This window comes from Choloepus didactylus, chromosome 4 (genome assembly GCF_015220235.1).
Source record: "Choloepus didactylus isolate mChoDid1 chromosome 4, mChoDid1.pri, whole genome shotgun sequence".
Classification (NCBI taxonomy): Eukaryota; Metazoa; Chordata; class Mammalia; order Pilosa; family Megalonychidae; genus Choloepus; species Choloepus didactylus.
Window position 1 is genome coordinate 71,137,500 of NC_051310.1, and position 27,525 is coordinate 71,165,024.

Below are 27,525 nucleotides of genomic sequence, written 5' to 3' on the forward strand. Positions count from 1 at the left end.
AATATAATCAATGCAAACTAGAAACTACAGTTAACAAAAACATTGTATTATGCTTCCTTTAATGTAACAAAGGCAATATTCCAAAGCTAAATTACTAAAAAGGGGGACATAAGGGAGGGGTATGGGACTCTTGGTATTGATGATGCTGTCTGACTCTTTTATTGTACTTTAGTTTAATTCTATCTTTCCTTTTGTTGACTTTTAGCTTCTTTTTCTTTCTTTTTCTGTTTCTTTTGTTTCTCCAGCTTCTTTGACTCTTCTGCCTTCTTTGTGGAAGAAATGGAGATGTCCTTATATAGATAGTGGTGATGGTGGTGAATGCATAAGTACATGATTATACAGGGAACCATCAATTGTTTACTTAGGATGGAATGTATGGTGGGTGAACAAAACCATCTTAAAAAAATGGGTTGGTGAAGACACCTTGAGGGCACTATACTGAGTGAAGTAAGTCAGACACATAAGGACAAATATTGCAGGTTCTCACTGATATGATATAATTATAATATGTAAACTCCTAGACATGAAATGTAAGTTACCAGGATACAGAATGAGGCTAAAGAATGGGGAGCCATTGCTTATTGTGAGCAGAATGTTCAACTAGGTTGAACTTATGTGTCTGGAAATGGACAGAGGTGATAGTAGCACATTATTGTGAGAACAACTAACAGTGCTGAATGGTGTGTAAATGTGGTAGAAAGGGGAAGCTTAGAGTCATGTATGTCACCAGAAGGAAAGTTGGAGGTTAAAATACGGGGAATGTATAAAGCAGTGAATCTCGTGGTGGACAATGTCCATGATTAACTGTACAAATATTAGAAATCTCTTTCATGAACCATAACAAATGTATGACACTATAACTGGAAGTTAACAATAGAGAGATATATAGGGAAATATATCCCTATTGCAAACTATGTACTACAGTTAGTAGTATTTTAACATTCTTCCATCAACAGAAACAAATGTGCTATACCAATACTATGAGTCAATAATGGAGGGGGTGTGGTTAGCATTATGGGAGGATTTGAGTTTTACTTTCTTGTCTTTATTTCTTTTCTGGAGTAATGAAAGTGTTCTAAAGATTGAAAAAAAGTTGTGATGATGGATGCATAGCTGTATGATGGTACCATGGGCAACTGACTGTGCACACTCTGGATGTTTGTATGATTGTATGGTATGTGAAAAGTCTCAATAAAATTAAATTTAGAAAAGCATTTTAAAACTACATATACAGGCAAGATGAAGTGAGAAAGTGGTCAGTCAGATACACCACAAATGATCAACTATACAGAAAATGATGTTGCAATAAAGGAAAAGAGAGACCATTATATAACCATATGATGTAAATAACCAATAAGGATGTTTTTTGCCTGAAATAAGGATGGATTTTACAGTAATAACAAGGAATGTTAATGGATTAAGCTCCCCAATAAAAAGACACAGGTTGGCAGAAAGGATAAAAAAAATAAAAAGCATGATCCATCTCTGTTGTTTACAACAGACTCACCTTAGACCTAAAGACACAAACAGGTTAAAAGTGAAAGTATGGACAAACATATTCCATGCAAGTAGTAACCAAAAAAGACATATGATATCTATACTAATGGCAGACAAAATAAACATAAAATCAAAAGCTCTTATAAGAGACAAAGAGGGACACCATATATTAAGAAAAGGGGCAATCCATGAAGAAGAAATAACAATCATAAATATTTTTGCACCTAACCATGGTGCCCCAAAATACATGAAGTAAACACAGGCAATACTGAAGGAAGAGTTAGACACCTTTATAATAATAGTTGGATTTCAACACACCATTCTCATCAATGGAAGGAACATCTAGACAGAAGATCAATAAGGAAACAGAGAACTTAAATAATTTGGCATATGAACTAGACCTAACAGACATATAAAGAACATTGCACCTCAAAACAGCAGAATATACATTCTTCTCAATTGCACTTGGCTCATTCTAAAAGATAGACCACATGCTGACTCACAAAACAAGTCTCAATGAATTTAGATGGTTTGAAATCATACAAAGCATTTTCTCTGACCATAAGGGAATGAGGCTGGAAATCAATAATAAGAGGATAACTGGAAAATCCACAAATATATGAAAGTTAAATAACCCTCTCTTCAGCAATCAGTGGGTCAAAGAAGAAATAGCAAGAGAAATCAGTAAATATCTTGAGACAAATGAAAACAAGAACACAACATATCAAAATTTATGTCCCTCTCTCTAAGCCAAACTCTGCAAATAGACTCATTACCCTCCCCCAAAGTGGGGCATGAATTCCAAGAGTGTAAGTCTCTTTGGCAACATGGGACATGACTCCTAGGGATGAGCCTGGCCCTGTACATTGTGGGATTGAGAATGACTTCTTGACCAAAAGAGGAAAAGAAATGAAACAAAGTTTCAGTGGCTAAAAGATTTCAGAAAGACTTGAGAGGTCACTGTGGAGTTTACTCTTATGCAAGCTGCAGCCAGATATTGCAAATTATCACAGTGTGCCAAGCCAAAACTAGAAGTATTCCTGAAAATCCTAAAGAATACCCTGGGCTGTATCTAAAACTCTATAAAAGTTTTACTTAGTAAGTTTATTTTTTCAGAAACTTAAGGTCTCCAGATAGTTCTTATGCCAGATAAGCCCTGAAACCCAGAGGTACCAGTCTCTCCAAGAACATCATCCAGGTTCATTTCTCTACCCCTTAAGGTCAACACTGCTTTCCAGCATGAAGTTAAAATGGTCATTTCCCAGATATACCTGAAGATTGAGAGAAAGATCAAATGAGGGTGAGGAGGTATAACTGAGAAATCAGGATTTAGCAAATGATTATGACTATTGAATCATTATATGGATGTTTCTTTTTAGTTGCTAATGTATTGGAATAGCCAGAAGAAAATATCTGAATTTGTTGAACTGTAATCCAGTAAACTTGATATATGATAATGACTGTATAACTATAAAGCTTTATCTTTTGACCATGAGATTATAAAAACATTGTGACTGACACCCCCCTTATCCAGTGTATGAGTTGATGAGTAATAAATTAAAGACAAACATGAAAAAAAATAGGCAGAGAATACGGGGGAAAATACCCATATACAATAATTTACTTTCATAATCTTTCATCAATTATAACAAATGTAACTACTAGTAAAAATAGAATTACAAAAAAAAAAGTGTCAACATCAGCTCTAACAAATTTTCCACACCAATGCAAGTGATGGTGTTTGGATGGTGTATGGGAATTCTGCATTTTATGCATGATTGTTCTATAAACCCACAAACTCTCTAATAAAAAAATTAGAAAAAACTTATGGGATTAAATGAAGCAGGGCTGAGGGGGAAATTTATAACCTTAAATGCTTACATTGAAAAAGAAGAAAGTGCTAAAAACAAAGACCTAACTGGACACCTGTAGGTACTAGAAAAAGAACAGCAAATTAAACATAAAGCAAGAAGAAGGAAAGAAATAATAAAAATTAGATAAGAAATAAATGAAATTGAGAATAAAAAATATAGCAAGTATTAATAAAATCATAAGGGTGTTGTGCTGGTTTGAATCTGTTATGTACCCCATAAAAGACTATGTTCTTTTAATCCACTCTTGTGGGGCAGACCTACTGTGGGTGGGATCTTTTGATTAGGTTGTTTCCATGGAGATGTGACCCACCTAATTGTGGGTGGGACCTTTTGATTATATTATTTCCATGGAAATGTAACCCTGTGCAATCAAGGTGGGTCTTAATTAGTTTACTGGAATCCTCAAGAGAGCTCAGGGGGAGAGGCAAAGCTCAGAGCTGACACAGACCCAGAAGCTTGGAGATGCAGACAGAAAGAAGTTTGGAGATGCTAAGCTAAGAGATAAAGCCCAGAGTTTGACCCAGAGAAATTAAGTGAGAACTCACACATGCTTAAAGAGAAAGCCACTTGAATCAGAAGCTAAAAACAATGCAACCTGAGAAAAAAGGACCAGCAGACATCAGCCACATGCCTTCCCAGCTGATAGAGGTCTTCTGGATGCCATCAGCCTTTCTTCAGTGAAGGTATCCTCTTGTTGATGCCTTAGCTTGGACACTTTTATGGCCTTAGAATTGTAAATTTGTAACCTAATAAATCCCCTTTGTAACAGTCAACCAACTTCTGATGTACTGCATTCCAACAGCTTTACCAAACTGAAACAGGTATTCTTTGAAAAGACCAATGAAATTGACAACCCCTTAGTTAGACTGACAAAGAAAAGAGAGGATTAAAATAAATAAAATCAGAAATGGAAGGGGAACATTACTACTGATGCTGCAGAAATAAAGAGGTAATAAAAGGATACTATGAGCAACTGTGTACCAACAAATTAGACAACCTAGACAAATGGATGAATTCCTAGAAACCCACAAACAACATACACTGATACTAAAAGAAACAGAAACATCAACTGATCAATTACAAGCAAAGATTGAATCAGTCATCAAAAACCTCCCCATAAAGAAATTACCAGGAAGGAACAGATGGCTTCACAGATGAATTCTACCAATTATTCCAAGAATTAATCCCAATCCTCCTCAAACTCTTCCAATAAATTGAAGAGGAGAGAACACTCCCTAACCCATTCTTTTAGTCCAACATCACCCTAATACCAAAATCAGATAAAAATTCTAAAAGAAAGGAAAATTACGGACAAATCCCTCTAATGAATATGGATTCATAAATACTCAATAAAATACTTGCAAATTGAATCCAACAACACATCAAAAGAATTATACATTATGATCAATTGGGATTTATTGCAGGTATGAAGGGATGGCTCAACATATGAAAATCAACCAACACAGTACATCACATCAACAAATTAAAGGGTTAAAACTTCATGATCATCTCGATGCAGAAAAGGCAACTGACAAAAGTCAGCATCCTTTCTTGATAAAAAAAACTCTTAGAAAAAAGGAACAGCTAACATACTCAATGGTGAAAGACTGGAAGCTTTCCCTCTAAAATATGAAACAAGATGAGGATGCTCAATGTCACCACTGTTATTCAATCATGCTGGAAGTTGTACAAGAAATTAGGTAAGAAAAAGAAATAAAACCATCCAAATTGCAAAGGAATAAGTAAAAATGTCACTATTAACAGATGACATGATCCTATGTATAGAAAGTCCAAGAAAATTGACAACAAATCTTCTAGTGCTCATAAAAATTTAACAATGTGGCAGGGTAAAAGTTAACATGAAAAAATATGTAGTGTTTCTATACACTAGTAATGAACAAACTGAGGAGGAAATCAAGAAAAATTCCATTTACAATAGGAACAAAAGATTCAAATACCTAGGAATAAATTTTATTAAGGATGAAAAGGATTCATACACAGAAAATTACAAAAATTTCTAAAAGAAGTCAAAGAAGATCAAAATAAATTGAAGGACATTACTTGTTCATGGATTAGAGGACTAAATATCATGAATATGTCAATTCTATCCAAAATGATTTACAGATTCAATATCCTCTCAAAATTCCTACATTTTATAGATGGAAAAGCCAACTATAAAATTTATTTGGAAGGAAAAGCAGCCCCCAAAAGCCAAAAACATCTTGAAAAAGAACAAATTTGGAGGACTCACACTTCCTGATTTTAAACTTATTACAAAGATACAGTGGTCAAAACAGCATGGTAATGGCACAAGGATAGATACATTGAACAATGGAATCCAACTGCATTCGGATATAGACCCTCACATTTATGGCCAGTTGATTTTTGACAAGGCTGCCAAGTCTGCTCATGGGAAAGAATATTCTCTTCAACAAAGGGATATCTATATGCAAAAGAATGAAAGAGGACCTATATCTCACACCATACATAAAACTAACTCAAAATGGATCAAAGACCTAAATATAATAACAAGGACTATAAAACTCTTAGAAGAAAATATAAGGAAGCATCTTCAGGATCTTGTGCTAGGCAATGGTTTCTTAGACTTTACACCTAGAGCACAAGCAACCAAAGGAAAAAGATAAATTGGATCATCCCAAAACTTGAAGTGTTTTGCACATCAAAGGATTTTGTCATGAAAGTGAAAAGATGACCAACTCAGTGGGAGAAAAGTTTGGGAAGTACTTATCTGATGAGGGTTAAATATCCAGAATATGTGAAGAAATCCTACAACTCAACAATAAAAAGACAAACAACCCAATTTTTAAAATGAGCAAAATACTTGAATAGCCATTTCTCCAAAGAAGATACACAAATGGCTAAACAGCACATGAGAAGATGCACTACATTACTAGCTATTAGGGAAATGCAAACCAAAACCACAATATGGTATCATCTCACACTTACTAGAATGGCCACTATTAAACAAATAGGAAACTACAAATGATGGAGAAGATGTGGAGAAATAGGAACACATTCATTGCTGGTGGGATCATAAAATAGTGCAGTGACTGTGGAAGATAGTTTGGCATTTCCTCAGGAAGCTAAGTATAGAATTTCCATATGATCTGGCAATCCCACTACTGGTTATATACTCAGAAGAACCGAAAGCAGGAAATTGGACATACATTTGCACACTAATGTTCATAGCAGCATTATTCACAATTGCTAAAATATGGAAGCAATCCAAGTGCTCATCGACTGATGAATGGATTAAAAAAATGTGGATATATATATACACACACACACATATATAATGGAATATCATTCAGCTGTAAAAAGGATTGAAGACCCAATGCACCCAATGCATGCAACAACATGTGACTGCATGCATGAACCTTGAGATCATTATGCTGAGTGAAATAAGCCAGTAACAAAAGGAAAAATGTTACATGAACTCACTGATATGAATTACAATAAGCAAAGTCATGGAGTTAGAATCTAGAATATAGGTTACCAAGAGATAGAATAAGGGTAGAGAATGGAGAGCTGATGTTTAATTTGTACAGATTTATATTTAGGTTGATTGTAAAGGTTTAGAATTGGATGATGGTGATGGCAGCACATTACTGTGAATGTAAGTAGCGGTGCTGAAGTATGTGAATGTAGTTGGAAGTAGAAGCTTTGGGTCATGCACGTTACTAGAAGGAAAGTTAGGAGATAAAACTTGGGGTTAACAAAGTGAACTTTGTTGTAGATGATGGTCTGGGGTTAACAGTACATGTGTAAGAATGTTTTGTTCATGATTTATAACAAGTGTATGACACTAATATAAGGAATTAATAATAGGGTAGTATATGGGAAAATACACCTAATGTAAACTATGGACTACGGTTAATAGTTCTATTTTAATATTCTGTCATCAATTGTAACAAAGGTCCACATTAATGCAAAGTGTCAACAATAGGGGGTTGATAGGAACATTGTGCTTTTTACATGACTTTTCTGTAAACCTAAAATTACTCTAATAAAAAATAATAAAGAAATAAACATTCTGCTAAGTGAAAGAAACCAGATACAAAGTGCTACATGTGGTATGATTTCATTTATTAAAAAATGTAAATATAAATATATCTATAGAGCCAGAAAGAGATTAGTGGTTATGTAGGGATGGGGAAAAGTAGAGGGATTGAGAGGTGACTGTTAAGTGGTATGGGGTTCTTCTTTTTGGATGAATGAAAATGTTCTTAAACCAATTGTGATGATTGTATAGCTCTGCATTCTAAAATCCATTGATCGTACACTTTGGATGGATTGTATGGTATGTGAATATATCCCAATAAAACTGCTTTTTACAAAAAAAAGTAAGCAAGTTAATCACCATTAAATCTACCCTACAATCAATGCTAAAGGATTCTTTCAGCCAAACAGAAAGGATACCAGACAGTGTATAAAAGCAGCATAAAAAAAGACCAATGCTAAATGTAACCATGTAGGTAATTACAAATGCCAATAGTATTGTATTATATTTTTGTGGTATGTAACACCACTTTTTACTTCCTACAGGTTCTAAAATGAAAATGTGTAAAAAGTAATGTTAACTCTGTGGTCTGGGACATGAAATGATACATGTACAAGATATCATTTGTGCAAGTTCAACAAAAAGGTGGGGGGATGGAGGCAAACAGGAACAAAGTATGTGAATGCTATTGGCATTATGTTGGTATCAGGTCAAATCTGATCATTATAAATGTAAGATGTTAAATTTTATCCCTGTGGTAACCACAAAGAAAATATCTGAAAAATATACACAGAGAGAAAGGAGAAGGAATCAAAATATTACAATAAAAAACACAAATAAATATGAAAGTAAGCATTAATGGAAGACTTCAGAGACAAAAAGATATATCACAAAGACAAAATAGAAAAATGGCAGAAGGAGTCCTGCATTTTCAGAATTACTTTAACGTAAATGGGTTAAATTCTCCAGTCAAAAGGTAGAGATTGGCAGAATGGATAAAAAAGCATGACCCAACTCTATGTTGTATGCAAGATATTCACCTTAAATTCAAAGACACAAGAAGTTTGAAAATGAAAGGATGGAAAAAATATACCATGGAAATAGTAACAACAATACAGCTGGGGTAACTCATCTAATATTACATAATATAGAATTTAAGTAAAAAAAAAACTTTTATGAGGTACAAGAAAATCTCTATATACCAATAAGAGTTAATTCAACAAAAAGACAGAATAATTATAAATATACACTCACCCAGTGGTAGAGTCCCAAAATACTTGTAGTAAATTTTAACAGATTTGAAGTGAGAAGTAGAAGGTTCTACATTAATAGCAGGAGACTTCAATATACCACTTTCAATAATGGTTAGAACATCTAAATAGATCAATAAGGAAATAAAATACTTGAATGATACTATAAACCATCTAGACATAACAGTCATATACAGAATATTTCACCCAACAGCAGCAGAATACACATTATTCTCTAATGCAAATAATTCATTCTCCAAACTAGACCATATATTAGGTCACAAAACAATTCTCAAAAAGTTCAAAAATATTGTAATCATACAATGTACACTCTCTGGAAACAATGGAATGAAGCTTGAAATCTATACCAGAGGGAGAATTGGAAAATTCACAAATATGTGGAAATTAAACAACACACTCTTAAACAACAAATGGGTCAAAGACTATATCAAAAGGAAATTGGAAAATATATTGAGGTGAATGAAAATAAGAGTACAATATACAAAAATGTGAAACATCAAAGGCAGTGCTGAGTGGGATATTTATAGCTCTAAATGCTTACTTTTAAAAAGAAAAAAGAACTCAAATATGAGACCCAACCTCAAAACTGGAGGATCTACAAAAAGAAGAGCAAGTAATCTCAAAGCAAGCAGAAGGAAGTAAATAAGAAAGATTAGACAAGAGATGAATGAAATAGTGAATAAAAAACTCAATATATTGAATCAACAAAACCAAAAGTTGGTTCTTTGATAAGATAAAATCAACACACTTTTAGCAACCCTGACAAAGAAAAAGAGAAGATACAAATTAAAATCAGAAATTAAAGGGGAACATTATGACCAAGCACACAGATATAAAAAGGATTATAAAAGCATACTATGAAAAACTGAAGGCCAAAATATTAATGCAACAATTACATGAAACACACAAACTACCTACACTGATTCAAAAAGAAACACAAGATCTCAGCAAAATAATAGCAAGCAAAAAGATTGAATCAGTAATCTAAACCCTTCCAATAAAGAAAGGCCCAGGACCAGATGGCTTCACTGGTGAATTTTACCAAAATTCCAAGAAGAACTAATACCTGTCCTGCTCAAACACCTGCAAAATATTGAAGAGGAGAGAATACTTCCTAAATGATTCTGTGAGTCTTAATATCAGAACTAGATAAAGGAAACACCAGCAAAAAATCTGGAGACCAATATCTTTGATGAATAGAGATACAAAAATTCTCAGCAAATACTAGCAAAATGAATCCAACAGCACATTAAATGAATTGTGTAACATGATCAAGGGGGATTTATCCCAGGCATTCATGTGTGTTTCAACATAAGAAAATCAATTAATGCAATACCAACATTAATAGAACACAATAAAAAAGATATTAACATCTCAATTGATACAGAAAAATTGTTTCACAAAACCTGGCACTCCTTATTGATTAAAAAAAAAAAACATTTAGAAAGCTAGGAATACAAGGAAATTTCCTCAACATGATAAAGGACATCATATGCAATGGGGAAATGTTGAAAGCTTTCCCTCTAACGTCATGAACACAACAAGGATGCCCACTGTCACCACTTTTATTCAATATTGTACTAGATGTTGTAGCCAGAGCTATTAGGCAAGAAAAATACATAAAAGGTATACAAATTAGAAAAAAAAAAAAAGTAACTTTCCCTACTGGCAGACAATATTATCCTATATACAGAAAATCCAGATAATTCCACAAAGCTACTTGAGGAAATAAACAAATTCAGAAAATTTGGGAAGTACGAGATCAACAGAAAAATAAGTAGCTTTCCTATTCACTAGTAATGAGCAATCTGAGGAGGAAATCAGAAAAAAAATTCCATGTACCATAACAGCTAAAAGAATCAAATACCTACAAATGAATTTTACCAAGGATACAATTGTCTTATATACACACACAAAATAACTACAAAACTAAAATAAAGCATGCAAGACTTAAACAAATGGAAAGATATCCCAGGCTCATTTATTGGAAGGCAAAATATTATTAAGAAATCAATTCTAATGTAACAAAATAAAGTTTCAGCAGCTAAGAGATTTCAAATAGAGTCAAGAGGTCATTCTGGAGGTTGTTCTTATGCATTATATATTCCTTTAAGTTTCTAATGTATTAGAATAGCTAGAAGGTAATACCTGAAACTGTTGAACTGTAATGCAGTAGCCTGGATTCTTAATGATAGTTGTATGGCTATATAGCTTTTACACAGTGACTGTGTGATTGTGAAAACCTTGTGACTGACACTCCCTGGAACCAGTGTATTGGCAGATGAGTAATTAAATAAAGACAAAAATATATAAATAATGGGATAAGAGGTATGGGAAGTTTTGGGTGTCCTTTTTTATTTTAATTTTTTATTTATTATTATTTTTATTTTGGGGGAAATAATGAAAATGTTCTACAATTGATTGTGGTGATGAATGCACAATTATATGATACTGTGAGCTACTGATGGTATACTTCGGATGGATTATATGGTATGTGAATATATCTGAATAAGATTGCATTAAAAAAGATATCAATTCTACCCAAAGCAATTCACAGATGCAATGCAATCCCAATAAAAAAATCCAAAAGCCTTCTTTGCAGAAATGGAAAAGCCAATCACCAAATTTATATGGAAGGGTAAGGAACCACAAATAGCCAAAACCTACTGAAAAAGAACAAAGCTGTAGAAATCACACTACCCCATTTTAAAACTTATCACAAACCTAGAGCAATCAAAACACTGTTCTGGCACAAGGGCAGACATACAGACCAATGAGATAGACTTGAGAATTCAGAAATAAACCCTCCTATCTCTGGTCAATTAATTTTTCACAGGGGCACCAAGGCAACTCAATGGGGGAAAGAATAGTGTATTCTACAAATGGTGCTGGGAAATCTGGATAGTCATATGCAAAATAATGATGGTGGACCCCTACCTTACACCAAACACAAAATTAACATAAAATACATCAAAGACCTAAATATAAGAACAAGAGTATAAAACTCTTACCAGAAAAATAGAGAAGCATCTTCAAGACATTTTGTAAGGCAATGTTTTCTTAGACTTGACAGCAAAAGCATGAACAACAAAAGAAACAATAATAAAACAATGAAAGTGAAAACTTTTGTGCATCAAAGGGCTTCATGAAATTAAAAGACTAACTACAGAATGGGAGAAAATATTTGGAAACCACATATCCAATAAGGGTTTAATGCCCAGGATATAAAAAGAAATCCTACAATTCAACAGCAAAAAGACAGATAACCTGAGTTTAAAATGGGCAAGAGAATTAAAAACACATATCTTCAAAGATATATAAATTGCAAAACCACATGAAAAGATGCTCAACATCATTAGATATTAGAGAATGCAAACCAAAACCACAATATGATACCACTGAACACCACTACAGTGGCTACTATATAAAAAGTAAAATAACAAGTGTCAGACTGAATGTGGAGAAATAGAAACACACTTATATTCTTGCTGAAAATGTAAAATTATGCACCCACTGTGGAAAACAGTTTGGTTTTTCCTCAGAAAGTTAAGTACAGAATTACAAGAACACCTGGCAATTCCACTTCTAGATCTATAACAAAAAGTACTGAAAACAGGGACTTCAGATATTTCATAGAAGCATCATTCACAATTACTAAAGATGGAAGAAAAACATGTCAATCAACAGATGAATGAAGAAAATGTGTTATATACATACAATGGAACAATACTCAGCCATGAAAAAGAATGAAGTTCTGATAAATGGCACAAGATGGATGAACCTTGAAAACATCATGTTGAATGAAATAAGCCAGATGCAAAAGCACAAATAGTTTAAGACCTCATTGATATGAAATAATTAAAATAAGAATATTCATAGAGTCAGAATCCTGAATACAGTTTTCCAAGGGATGGGGAGGGAGATTATCAAGGGAATCGGGAGTTAATGCTTAATTTGTACAGAATTTCTGTTTGGTAAATGGAAATGTTTGGTAGTCAATGGTGGTGGCGGCAACACAACATTGTGAACATGATTGACATCAATGTATTGCATATTTGAATGTGGTTAAATGGAGACATTTTAGTTTGCATATATTACAAGAATGAAAATTTTTAAAAAAACAGAAATACATTGGATAGGGCAAGCATCAATTTACAAAAAAAATAAGGCTTAGCATTATAAGCTGCTTGTAATTAATAATAATTACAAGAATAAAAAACATTTTACAGTGTATAAGAAGTCAGGATGGAGTAACGACATCAACACCATGATGTAAACAGCTGCTGAAAACTTCTCCCCAGATATTCAGCAAAAAAGTGAGGTAACTTGGACTTGTTTGTAACTCTGGAGGAGGGTATGGACAGGAGAAGGACCTACAGATGCCAAATTGAAGAATAAGAGAGATGTAAGGTAGAACTCCATTCTGGGCTGGTGGGTCCTCTCCGCTCCCCCTCATTCAGTCTTGTGCCCAAGAACACAGACCCCAGCAGTTAGGATTCATCTCACCTTCCACCAGGGACACAGACTATAAAATTTCTCATAGCAGTGAGACAGATCCCCATCATTTGGAGATTAAGGGCATAGGGGAGAATATTTCAAGGTCCAGATCAGTGAGGGATGAAGAGTCAGAGAAAACATGGGCAGAGGCTATTTCTAGCCTTGAGTCTGAAAGACCTTCACCCCCTAAAGAAACATAGTAACTGGTAGCCCAATAATTGCCTGGGAGATGGCTGAAAACTGTGGCAGCTGGGGGAGTCCTCTGCCACAGAGCGGGGTGGGACACAGCCCTACAGTGAGTCAGATTTCACCCAGCAAAGTGAGGGTGCAGGAAACCCGCAGCTTCAGCCATACGCAGTCAGACAGGGGCACCAAGAGGTAATTCAACACTAACAAACCAGACTCAGCTGGGATCTAAGAGATAATTGAACCCCACCCAGCCAGACTCAGCTGGGCTAAGTAGTAATTTAGCCCCACCCAGCCAGATTCACCTGAGCTCCAAGAAGTAATTCAGCCTTCCCTGGTCAGATACAGCCTGGGATCCAGAAGGTAAACACCTTCTGAAGACAATTAAGTCACCAAACAGCACCATCTGCTGGGAAAACCCAAAAGCGCAAGGGAATTTTAGGACTTCTCAGAACCTCTGTAGACCTTATCCCAGGCCCAGTGGAACTGGTCTACACCCCCTGCTTGGGAAACTGACCCTGTTTAAGTTGAGAAATACAGATGACCCAACAATTAAAACAGCACTGTAAAACAAACCCAGGGCTTGCTGGCTGGCAAAAAAGTAGAACATCACTGGAAGCCAGCAGAAATGTTTTACACACACAAAGAGAACATGCTGTGGTGCTCAGTGCCTGCCCCCCAGCCCAGAGGCAGGCTGCTGTTGGTGCCTGGTGATAAGAGGGTACTGGAGGTGTGTGTGGCAGAGCTAATATGACAACTGGCAGGCAAGAGAGATATATAGGCAGGGCAAGAACCAGAATAACAAGAGCTAAAAAATTCTGATCTGTTAAACAGAATCTATGTTAGAGGTCTATAAAAGTTGATCTGAATGCCAAAGAACAAACAGAGAACTAAGTCAATCAACAAGAAACCCAAAGAAAAGAGTGAAAATGACATCTAGAATAAACTATTGAAGATGACCAATTCCCAAACACCAACAAAAAATTACGAGTCACACTAGGAAAAATGAAGATATGGCTGTTCTAGTTTGCTAATGCTGCTGGAATGCAAAACACCAGAGACAGATTGGCTTTTATAAAGGGGGGTTATTTGGTTACACAGTTACAGTCTTAAGGCCATAAAGTGTCCAAGGTAACACATCAGCAATCAGGTACCTTCACTGGAGGATGGCCAATGGTGTCCAGAAAACCTCTGTTAGCTGGGAAGGCACATGGTTGGCATCTGCTCCCATGTTCTGGTTTCAAAATGGCTTTCTCCCAGGATGTTCCTCTCTAGGCTTCAGTTCCTCAAAAATGTCACTCTTAGTTAGCTTCTCTGGAACAAGCATCTGCTTTCAGTGGACATCTTCAAAATGTCTCTCATCTGCAGCTCCTGCACTTTCTTCAAAATGTCCCTCTTGGCTGCAGCAGCTTGCTCCTTCTGTCTGATCTTATACAGTGCTCCAGTAATTTAATTCAGACCCACCCTGAATGGGCAGGCCAACATGTCCATGGAAATTATCGAATCTGAGTCATCACCCACAGTTGGGTGGGGCGCATCTCCATGGAAACAGTCAAAGAATTACAATCTAATTAACACTGACAGGTCTGCCCACACAAGATTACATCAAAGATAATGGTGTTTGGGGGGACATAATACATTCAAATTGGCACAATGGCCCAGTCAAAGGAACAAACTAACACTTCAAATGAGATACAGGAGTTTGAAATTAAAAATGTTCAAACAAACATGCTAAATCAGTTAAAAATCAAATCAATGAGCTGAGGTAAGATATGGCAAAAGAGATGAAGGATATAAAGAGGACATCGGGCAGAAATAAGGAAGAACTCAAAATGCAGGGGTGTTGGGCTTCCCCACCTCAATGGTTGCTAATGTGCTCACAGACATAGGGGACTGGTGGTTTGATGGGCTGAGCCCTCTCCCACACGACTTGCCCTTGGAACACTGTTGCTGCAAAGGAGAGGCTAGGCCTGCCTACAATTTTGCCTGAGTCTCCTCCTGAATGCCTCTGTTGCTCAGATGTGGCCCTCTCTCTCTAACAAAGCGAACTTGGCAGGTGAACTCACTGCCCTCCCCTGTATGTGGGATCTGACACCCAGGGGAGTAAATCTCCCTGGCAACATGAATATGACTCCTGAGGAGGAATCTAGACCTGGCATTGTGGGATAGAGAACATCTTCTTGAGCAAAGGGGGATGTGAAAGGAAATGAAATAAGCTTCAGTGGCTGAGAGATTCCAAACTGAGCCAAGAGGTCACTCTGGTGGGCACTCCTACACACAATATAGACAACCCTTTATAGGTTCTAATCAATTGGAATAGCTAGCAGTAAATACCTGAATCTATCAAAATACAACCCAGAACCCTTGAATCTTGAAGACAATTTTATAAAAATGTAGCTTATGAGGGGTGACAATGTGTTTGAGAAAGCCATATGGACCACCCTCCCCCTTGTCCAGTGTATGGATGGATGAGTAGAAAAATGGGGGCAAAGAAAAATAATTAGTAATGCAGCTCCACATGTTTGTGAGTATGTCCTGGGTGGATATAAACACTCATTTCTATTCAGCATATTATAGGCCAAACTGTTTTCTAAAGTGGTGTTGCCATTCTAAATTCTCACCAACAATGTGTAAGAATTCGGTTGCAACATTTTTCCCTCCAACAATTTGGGATTGTCAGTCTTTTATAAATTGATCTGTGGCAATTCTTTAAATATAACCTGGATATGAAAATAAAATAACATAAAATAAAATCAAATAAAAAGTGAGTCAGCTCATGCCCTAAACAGAAAAAAAAAAAGCTTGAAAAAACAAATGACAGAACTTATGGGAATTAAAGGTGAATAGAAGACTTGAAAAACACATGGAGACTTACAACATCAGACTTGAATGGGGCAGAAGAAAGAATTAGTGAATGAGAAGACAGGGCATTGGAAATCCTACACAGACAGGGAGAATAATGGAAAAATATGAGCAGGTTCTTAGGGAACTGAAGGACAACATGAAGTGCGTGAATACACATGTCATGGTTTCCCAGAAGGAGAAGAGAAGGGAAAAGGAGCAGAAAGAAGAATGGAGGAAATAATCACTGAAAATTTCCCATCTCTTATGAAAGACATAAAATTACAGGTCCAGAAAGCACAGTGTACCCCAAACAGAATAGACCTAAATAGACCTACTCTAAGACACTTACTAATCAGATTGTCAAATATCAAAGATAAAAAGAAAATTCTGAAAGCAGCAAGAGAAAAGTGATCTATCACATACAAAGGAAGCTTGATAAGACTATGTGTGGATTTATCAGTAGAAAACATGGTGGTGAGAAGGCAATGGTATGATATATTTAAGATACTGAAAGAGAAAAACTGCCAACCAAGAATTCTATATCCAGCAAAACTGTCCTTTAAAAATGAGGGAGAGAGGTGGAGCAAGATGGAGGCAAAGAGAGGTGTAGAATTTAGTTAGTCCTCTAGAGTAACTAGCAAATTACCAGTAATAACTAGTAAATAATCTGGGACAACTGTTGAGAGACATCCATGAATGGACACACATCATACACCAGTCAAATTGGTGGAGTGGCTGAGATTATAGCACAGAATCACAAGTAAAGCTCTGCAAATCTGGAGCTGAAGTCCCTATCCCCTCAGACAGGGCAGGCAGAGCTGAAACACTGCCATGTAAAAAAAAAGAAACAGGTTACAGGGAAAGTAACTCAACCAAGTTCCAATTGCCATTTTAATTAACACATTTTGACTACTGAATACAAGCTACAAGCATGGAGCAGGAAGGGAAGTAGATTCCTTCCAGCAGGGAGGAGTCAGGGCTAACAGGAAAAAAAATACAAAAATAAATAAAAACAGAGACTTTTGGAGATAGCTGAGCTTGGAATACTGGAAGAGGCTGTGCCCCAAGAAAACTGAGGGGCTGGGGACTGGCCCTGAAAAGGGCCTTTTGCTCTTTTTCCATTTTTTTCTCTCATTCTAAGAAGCCCATTAGAGAAAACCTCAGGCATCTTCAATTCCATGCTGAGCCAGACAAGGATATAGTTAACAGAGCCAGAAAGACAAAGGAGGAATTCAAATGAAGATGATAACTCCCTTGGGGGTATATCTTCCCTTAAAAAAAGGGAGGTGCGACCAGCTCAAGTGGCTGCTCTCCATCAGAGAATTCAGACCCCAGGGTCTGGAGTAAAATATGCAAACACACCAGAAACAATTTAAGCTTGGCTTCTGATACTCTCAGCCCCTCACCAGGTCAGGGATCACTATGAATTAAAGGGACCATGCTTCTTTATGCTGGTGGGGAGCTGAAGGCTGCAAACCACCACCTGCTGAGCTGGATGGGGAAAGCACAGAGTCTAGAAGCCTCATGGGAAAGTCTGTCAATCTTCTAGGACCCATCCACAGGGAAACTTAATACTGAATATACAGCATCCTCCTGAGACCTGAGCACCTCTGGTCTGGGAAAATCTGACTGGAGCATTCAAGGAAACCAGATGCCTAAGAAAACAAATCACACTAGGAAAACAAAGATATGGCCAAGTCAAAGGAACAAACTGACACTTCAACTGAGATACAGGAATTGAAACAACTAATCATTAATCAAACAAATCTCCTAAATCCATTAAATCCACTAAAAAATCAATCCAAAAATCAGTTCAACAACTTGAGGCAAGATATGGCAAAAGAGATGAAGGCTATAAAGAAGACTTTGGGCATACATGAGGAAGAAATCAAAAGTTTGAAAAAACAATTGGCAGATTTTAAGGGAATGAAAAGCATAACACAAGAGATGAAGGATGCAATGGTGATGTACAGCAGCAGATTCCAAGAGATGGAAGAGAAGATTCATGGACTGGAGAACAAGACATCCAAAACCCTACACCCAAAAGAACAGGTGGGGAAAAGAATGGAGAGATATGAGCGACATCTCAGGGAACTGAGTGACAACATGAAGCACATGAATGTACATGTCATGGGTGTCCCAGAAGTGGAAGAGGAGGGAAAAGGGGCAGAGGCAATAATGGAGGAAATAGTCACTGAAAATTTCCCATCTGTTATGGAAGACATAAAATTATAAATCCAAGAAGCACAGCTAACTCCAAATAGAATAAATCCAAATAGACTTACACTAAGACACTTAATAATCAGGTTATCAAATGTCAAAGACAAAGAGAGAATCCTGAAAGAAGCAAGAGGAAAGCAATCCATCACATACAAAGGAAGCTTGATAAGACTATGTGTGGATTTCTCAGAAGAAACCATGGAGACAAGAAGGAAGTGAGGAGATATATTTAAGATACTGAAAGAGAAAAACCACCAACCAAGAATCCTATATCTGGCAAAATTGTCTTTCTAAAATGAGAAGAGCTTAAAATATTATCTGAAAAACATACAATGACAGAGTTTGTGAACAAGATACTTGCTCTATAGGAAATACTAAAGGGAGCACTACATACAGATAGGAAAAGACAGGAGTGAGAGGTTTGGAACACAGTATTGGGAGATGGTAACACAATAATGTAAGTACACTGAACAAAGATGGCTGTGATTATGGTTGAAAGAGGAAGGATAGGGCCATGTAGGACACCAGAATGAAAGACAGAAGATAAAGATGGGACTGTATAACTTAGTGAAATCTATAGTGGTCAATGATTGTGATTAAATGTACAAATATGTTTTTGCATAAGGGAGAACAAACAAATGTTAACATTTGCCAGGTGTTAAAAAGAGGGTAGTTTTGGGGGGAAAACACAATGCAAACTAGAATCTATAGTTACTATAACAGTAACACTGCAATATGCTTTAAAATTATAACAAAGGCAATACACCAAAGCTAAATGCCTATAAGAGGGGGACATAAGGGAGGGGTATGGGACTCTTGGCATTAGTATTGTTGTCTGACTTTTTTATGGTATTTAACTTTATTTTAACCTTTTCTTTTGTGGATTTTTGGTTGCCATTTTTTTTTCTTTTTCTTCTTTTTAATTTTTTTCACCTCTTCCTCTTTTTTGTGGCTATATTTTATCTTATTTTCAATTTTCCTTTTATCCTTTTTATTATTCTTTTCTTTCAATTCTTTCTCTGAGTAATGAATATATGTAAGTGCTAATTGTGGTAACAAATGCACAACTGTATGATGATACTATAAACAATTGTACACTGTGGATGACTGTAGGGTATTTTAATATGTCCTCATAAAATTGCAGGGAAAAAATAAACAGAGGGACACAAGTACTGGAGAGAACTTGGAGAGAGAGATATATGTGTTCACTGTTGAGGGGGAAGTAGAATGGTGTAGCCCATCTGGAGGACAGTGTGGGAGTTTCAAGGTCCTGCAACCTCACTATTGGGTATATGCTTGGAAGATCTGAGAGCAGAGACACGAATGGACATTTGCACACTGGTGTTTATGGCATCAGTATTCACAATTTGCAATGGACGGAGGTTGTCTAGGGGTATGTTGACTGATGAACAGAATGGTGAGCTGTGGTGTATGTATACAATAGAATATTGAGTGGCTTCAAGAAGGAATGAAGCTATGAGACACATAACTAGGTGAATGGATCTTGAGTACAGCATTTTGAGTGAAGCACACCAGAAACAAGAGGACATACATTATAATGCCTTACTAATATGGACTAACGACAATGTGTAAACTCTGAGAACTGTATCTTAGGGCACACTTTATCTGGGGAATGTCTATTATAATAGTCCGTATATTATAAGCTCTTACAGTAGTCACATCTATTCCTGAGTTGTAATGTTTATCTCTAAATCCTGAGATGCTGAGTTCCTTGTGTATAACCTGGTCAGTCTCTGGAACTTGGGGAATCTGTGTGACATCTGAGACTTGGAGCTATAGCTTGGCAGCTATGATTGTCAATATTACCCCACAAGGCAACTGTTAAAAGAGCTGTAAAAGAGTTCAGGCTCCAATTAGAGATATGAACAAAGCAGATATGGTTAGGACTAAGACAAATCAGGCTCAAGGGTAAAGGATAATACTGACTGGGTTTTAAAACTACAACTTTTGTGTGAGACCAAGGGAGGAGATGTTTATTTGGTGCAGGATCTATATTTTCTATAGCACACTAGATAATTTAACCTGTATGATCAGTTTGTTTGATCACCATAGGTGCATGGAGCTGTGAAAGGAAAGTGGGACTTGAGTTTTTACAGGCTGGGGTGAAATCCCAATACACCCCAGAGTGATATGGGCAGAGTAAAAGTGTACTTGTGGGGCCCTCTGAGGAACTGGAGAGAAATGTGGAAGTGTTGGACTTCCCCTCCTGGGTTACTGCCGATTTTTCCACAAAGATGGAGGAGTGCCAATTTAGTGGGCCGAGCCCTCAATCTGGGGGCTCTCCCTTGTGAGGCTAGTTGCTGCAAGGGAGAGGCTAAGCCCACTTACAATTATGCCTAGGAATCCTCCGCCCCCCAGAGAGCCTCTTTGTTGCTCAGATGTGGCCCTCTCTCTCTAAGCCCATTCGGCTGGTGAACTCACTACCTTATCCTCCTACCTGGGACATGACACCCAGGGGTATAAATCCCCCTGGCAATGCAGGAAACAATTCCTGAGGATGAGGCTGGACCCAGCACTGTGGAATTGAAGAGCTCTTCTTGACCAAAAGGGGGAAGAGAGATGAAACAAAATAAGGTTCCAGTGGCTGAGAGATTTCAAATGGAGTTGAAAGGTCACTGTGGAGGGTGTTCCTATGCACTATATAGATATCATCTTTTAGTCTTTAGTGTGTTGGAATGGCTAGAGGGAAATACCTGAAGCTGTTGAACTGCAACCCAGTGACCTTGATTCTTGAAGACAATTATATAAATTTGTAGTGTGCACAGTGTGACTGTGTGATTATGAAAACCTTGTGGCTCATGCTCCCTTTATCCAGTGTATGGGCAGATGACTGGAAAAATTAGGACAAAAATTAGATGAATAGGGTGGGATGGAGGGGATGGAAATATCTAGGTGTTCTTTGTTTGCTTTTATTTTTATTTTGGAGTAAGGAAAAGGTTCAAAAGTTGATTCTGATGATGCGCACACAAATATATGACGGTGCTGTGGATAATCAATTGTACACTGTGGAAGACTTGGGGTGGGTGAATTTATTGCAGTAAACCTATATTAAAAGTAAATGAACAATGGAATATTTTGGATACTCTTTTAATTTTAATTTTAAATTTTTTTGGATTAATGAAAATGTGCAGAGATTGATTGTGGTGATGAATGCACAACTATATGATGATACCATGAACAATTGATTATACACTTTGAATGATTGTATGTTATGTGAATATATCATAATAAAATTGCATAAAAAAAGAGGGTGAATTTAAAACTTGTCAGTTAAACTCACTGCTTTCCTCCCATGTGGGACATGACTCCCAACGGTGTAAATCTCCCTGGCAGTGTGGGATATGACTCACGGGGATGAGCTTGGCCCTAGCATCATGGGATTGAGATAGCCTTCTTGGACCAAAAGAGGAAGAGAAATGAAACAAAATAGAGTTTCAGTGGCTGAGAGATTTCAAATGGAGTCAAGAGGTCATTCTGGAGGTTACTCTTGTGCATTATATAGATATCCCTTTTTAGTTTTTAGTGTATTGGAATAGTGAGAGGGAAATACCTGAAACTGTTGAACTGCAACCCAATAGCCTTGATTTTTGAAGACAATTGTATAACTATGCAGCTTACACAGTGTGACCATGTGATTGTGAAAACCTTGTGGCTCACACTCCCTTTTTCCAGTGTATAGACAGATGAGTAGAAAAATCGGAACAAAAAGTAAATGAATAATAGGGGATGGCGGTGGGATGCTTTGAGTGTTCTTCTTTACTTGCATTTTATTCTTTTTGTTTTTTATTATTTATTTATTTATTTTGAGTAATGAAAATGTTCAAAAATTGATTTTGGTGATGAATGCACAACTATATGATGCTACTGTGAACAACTGATTATACACTGTGGATGACTGTAGGGTACGTGAATATATGGCAAAAAAATGAATTTATAGAAAGAAATCAAGGTGTCCTCAAGAGCACTTTATCAAACTAGTCAGACACTCATTCAGAAGAAAAGCCCACAATTATATTCATGTTACCTTAGTGAGTAAAGCCAGTTGTCTTTTTGGGTAATGTTCACTAGACCGTACTCATTTGTCATCAATCAACTGCTAACATCCCATCAATGGAAGACCGCAGCCTGTACAGCTCTTCCACTGAAAGAAACAGGGAAAAAGGACCATGAAGTAAACCTAAAATATGCCAGATAATTAGGACAAATAAATCACTGATGGAAGGACTCAAGGAATGAAAATTTTTGCTAGAACAGAAGTACATGAGCAGGCATGTGAAATCAAATTTCTACTTAGTTTCAATAACTCAATCCCAAATAAACTCTACTAAAAGAGAAATAAGTATTAAATATTCATTTCCCTAGATTGCCACCCAGGACTAGGCATCAACATATTCCTACTGAGGATGATGTTTATGTCATCATCTGTCTTCAGCAATATAAGTTCTCATCACTTACCCAAGTCAGAGCCCTTTCAAGGCATAGATTCTCTTGGTCATGTATATACTACTCAGAGATGCCTTCCTAAATGTCTCGGGTTAAAATGGAGCACAGTTATTTCATTGCAACACACCCTTGTGGAAAATTGTGCTAAGACCAGAATGACACAGAGTGCATGTCCACCGTAGTCATTATGTAGGGAAAGTGAGTACAATACATGAAAGTGGAGAATACTGCTCTGAGGGGTGTACTGTCCTTGCATTCTAAAATATAATGGTCCAATGCAGTTAGTCCTCAAATATGACCCATTAATAGACTTCAGACCACTGAATGGGGAACACAATTTGGAAAACATTACAGGTTTCCTGATTACAAGTAATAAGGTTTCATGCAAATTCTAGTTCATACCTTTCATCCTTCTACTGGCATGGAAGATTCCATCTGACCTATCATAAATGAAATTTTGCAAGCCATTAAAAATCTTGATCTAGAAATTGTATATCAAGCCACTGTGAAATGAACCCATTTTTAAGAACCCAGGCCCCTTATGTACCAGAATTTCAAACCTGCACTCAAAATGGTTCTCTTTTTTAGATTGCATGTGATGACCAATGATTCATCAACAGCCTATAACCATGGAAAAGGAAAGATCATAATGTAGGGGTGAATAAGAGTCACTGTTTAACCAGTAGAAAGGAATAAGTCACACAGTGAAAATTACCATGAATCTGGAAATCTCTCTCCCTAATTTTCACACAATTTAGGTAGAATGAAGTGGTTCTCATGAAGATGCTGTTAACTAACTTCACCAATTTTTGGAAGACAAATACATATTGAGACACTGTCCAAATTTTTAAATCAATTTGGCTCCAAAAACATTTACCAATTCCAACTGACTTCAATCATACCAGCCTCTTCCATTATAAGGGAAGAATGTAGGTTCATGATATACAGCGGCTGAAATTCAGCCAACAATTTACTCACTAATTCATCCATTGTCATGTTTCATGCTGTAGAATGTTAGTCAATTACACATTTTCTGTCATATTACAGGTCCTTCAGAATGGGAGTTCATCACTGACCCAAAAATAGTCAAAATCAGTTAAAATCATTTAATGACATAGGGCAAAATTTGAGTACATTTAGTTTATTGACTTTAATGAACATTTCCCTGGATATAAAAAGTAGGAGTCCAAACTTTTCTTAACTCTCAATCATGTCAAATTCAGGTCAAAGTCAAGGTTTCCTGTCTGGTTGACCAAAATGGCAGTGTTAGGCATTATAGTGTTCCATACCTTGCAGAATATTTGGACAACTACAAAAAAGCTGGCAGAGTCATCTCCCTCAGACCTATGGAGAACAGTTGGAGGGTTATGATAATAGGCAAGTGCTGAATCAAGAAACTGAAGCTTTAGAATTGTATGAGAAGCTTGTGGCACCCTTGCTGGCCCTCCCCCGCTCCCTCCATGGTGTGGCTGGGAGCCAGACTGTGCTCTCATTGTGGACCCCTGCACTGTTCTGGAGGGAGCACAAGAACACCCATGCACATACTTGCATTCCACTACCTTGGTGCAGTCTGTCAGGTTGCAGCCTGAAGGACTGGACCAACACTCATCTCTGACTTGCCAGCCCAGAACTTGCCCTGTAGGTAGAAGAAATACAAGAATGTTAGTAAAGAGATATAAATTTAAAAAAGGAACGAAATGGAACTACTGGAGTTGAAGTTCACAATAAGGGAAAGGAGATATTCCCAGGAAGGTTTCAAGAATAGATCCACAGAAGAAAGAATCAGTGAACTTGAAGACAAGACATTTGAAATGAGTCTGGCTGAGGAGCAGAGAGTTAAAAAACAATTACAAGAAGCACAAATGACCCAAGACACCTCTGGGACACTGTTAAGTATACCAATATGTGCATTATGGAAGTCCCAGAAGTAGAAGAGAGAAAGGGGCAAGGGGAATGCTCAGGGAAGTGGTGGCAGAGAACTCCCCAAGTTTGCTTGGCAAGGGACATGAGGGAGCACATCTGAGAGTACTGGAGAACACCAAACAGGATAAACATAAAGAAAAACACATTCAATCATGTATTGCTCACACTATTGAATGCAAAAGACAAGGAGAGGGTTCTGAGGGCTGCAGAAGAGAGGCAGCAGGTTATGAACAGAGGATTCCCAGTTAGATTGAGTGCTGACTGCTTATCAGAAACAATGGAGGCAAGAAAGTAGTGAGTAAAAATACTTCAAGTGCTGAAAGAAAACAGCTGTAAACCAGGAATTTTATATCCAATGGGACTTCCTTTTAGAGGTGAAGGAGAGATTGAGACATTCCCAGATGAGCAAAAGCTAAGGGAGCTCATCACCAGCAGGCCTACCATGCAAGCAATACTAAAGGGAGTTGTTAGGATTGAAGGAAAAGGACAGAGATAATGGTTCAAAATGGCATAAAGAAATAAAAGCCTGTGGTAAAACAACCTTTTGGGTAATTACAAATGCCAGTATTATTGCAGTGCATTGTTTGGTATGCAACTCCACTTCCTACTTTTAATGCAAATGCATAAAAGGTAAAGATAAATTGATGGTTTTGGATATACAATGTACAAAGATATAAGTGGTAACAAGTACCAAAATAAAGTCGGGGAACAGAGGGGTATAGGAAAAGTATATGTGTATGCTATTGAAATTAAGTGTTATCAAACCAAATATGATTGTTATATATTTAGGATGTTAAATTTTAATCCCTCCATAACCAAAAGGAAAAGAAATGAAAAATATATGCAGATAGAAAAGAGAAGGCACTCAATATGTACAACACAAAATATCAACTAAATATAGAAGTAGGGATTATCGGAAGAATGGAGGGACAAAGAATTTGTAAGACGTACAAAGGCTAAATAGCAAAAGGGCAGAAGAAAAGTTCTGCATTATCAGTAGTGACTTTAAATGTAAATGGATTAAACTCTCCAATCCAAAGGCATAAATTGATAAATGGGTATGAAAGCATTACCAAGCTATATACTGCTGCAAGAGACTCACCTTAAATTCAGATATACAAGTAGGTTGAAAGTGAAAGGATAGAAAAAATATACCATTCAAGTAGTAACCAAATGTGAGCTGGACTAACTATACTAATATCAGATAAAATAGGTTTCAAGTGAAAAACTGTTATGAGGGACAAAGACAGTCATTATATACTGATAAAAGACGATTCAACAAAAGATGTAATAATTATGAATATATATGCATCTAACAGCAGAAGCCCAAAATATGTGAAGCAAATACTGACATGTTTGAATGGAGAAACTGATGGTTCTATATTACTAGTAGGAGTCTTTAATACAACACGTGCAATATTGGACAGAAAAATCTAGCCAGAAGTTCAAAAAGGAAATTCAAGACTTGAACACCAACTAAACCTAAAAGACATATATAGGCATTTCAAACAATAAAAACAGAATACACATTCGTCTCAACACACAAGGATAATTCTCCAGGACAAACCATATGTTAGGCCACAGACGAGTCTCAAAAATTCAAAAATATTGAAATCATAAAATGTATACTCTCTGACCACAATGAAATGAAGCTAGAAATCAACAACAGAGGAACAAATGGAAAACTCACAAATACGTGGAAATTAAACAACATACTCTTAAACAATGAATAGGTTAAAGAGGGAATCTGAAGTGAAATTACAAATATCTTTAAGCAAAAGAAAATGAAAATTCAAAATACCAAAACTTATGGAATGCAGGGAGGCAGTGCTGAGAGGAAAATTTATAGCTTTAAATTATTACATTAAAACAGAAAAACATACTTCAAATCAGAGACCTAACCTCAAAACTGGAAGGACTAGAAAAAGAAAAGTAAACTAAACCCACAGCAAGCAGATGGAAGGAAACAACAGATTGGAGTGAAGATAAATGAAACAGAAAACAAAAAAATAGAACCAATAAAAACAAAAGTTGGTTCTTTGAGAAGATTAAAAAAAAATGACAATCCTTTAACTACACTGACAAAAAGAGAGAGAAGTTACAAATAATGAAAATCAGTAATGAAAAGAGGGATATTACTTCTGAATCCACTGCTATGAAAAGAACTATAAGAGGATACTATAAACAACTGTAGGACAATAAATTAGATAATCTAGACAAAATAGCCAAAATTTTAGAAACAAACCACCTACATTGACTAAAGAAGAAATAGGAGATCTCGACAAACTAATTACTAGTAAAGAGATTGAATCAATAATTAAAAACTCCCCAACACAAAAAAAGCAAAGGTCCAGACTGCTTCACAGGGGAATTCTACCAAACATTCCAAGAAGACTAAATGCCAATCCTGCTCAAATTCTTCCAAAATATTGAAGATGAGAGAACACTCCCTAATTCATTCTATGAGGCCAACATAACTCTCAGACAAAAGCCAGATAAAGATACCACAAGAAAGAAAAATTACAGAACACACCTATTATGAAAATAAATGCAAAAATCCTCAAAAAAGTACTAGCAAACAGAATCAAACAGCATATGGAAATAATTAGATACAATGAACAAGTGGGATTTATCCTTGGTATGCAAGGTTGGTTCAACACAAGTAAATCAATTAATGTAACACAATGAAGGGAAACAAAACCACATGATCATTTCAATCAATGCAGAA

At 36.5% G+C, this 27,525-nt stretch overlaps 1 long non-coding RNA gene and 1 other non-coding gene across 2 annotated transcripts in view; both read right to left on the reverse strand.

The window, feature by feature from the left end:
- Window positions 1-24,500, reverse strand: part of LOC119531512 — a 58,253-nt gene extending 33,753 nt beyond the window's left edge. The window contains exons 1-4 of the long non-coding RNA XR_005216322.1: window positions 24,434-24,500; window positions 24,164-24,218; window positions 23,277-23,314; window positions 22,456-22,572 (exon numbers count right to left, since the gene is read on the reverse strand). This is a non-coding gene — a long non-coding RNA (uncharacterized LOC119531512). The remainder of the gene's footprint in view (window positions 1-22,455; window positions 22,573-23,276; window positions 23,315-24,163; window positions 24,219-24,433) is intronic.
- LOC119533613 lies at window positions 22,810-22,888 on the reverse strand. Its single transcript, XR_005216736.1, has one exon. It is a non-coding gene; the product is annotated as a small nucleolar RNA SNORD115 (small nucleolar RNA).
- Window positions 24,501-27,525: the final 3,025 nt, after the last annotated feature.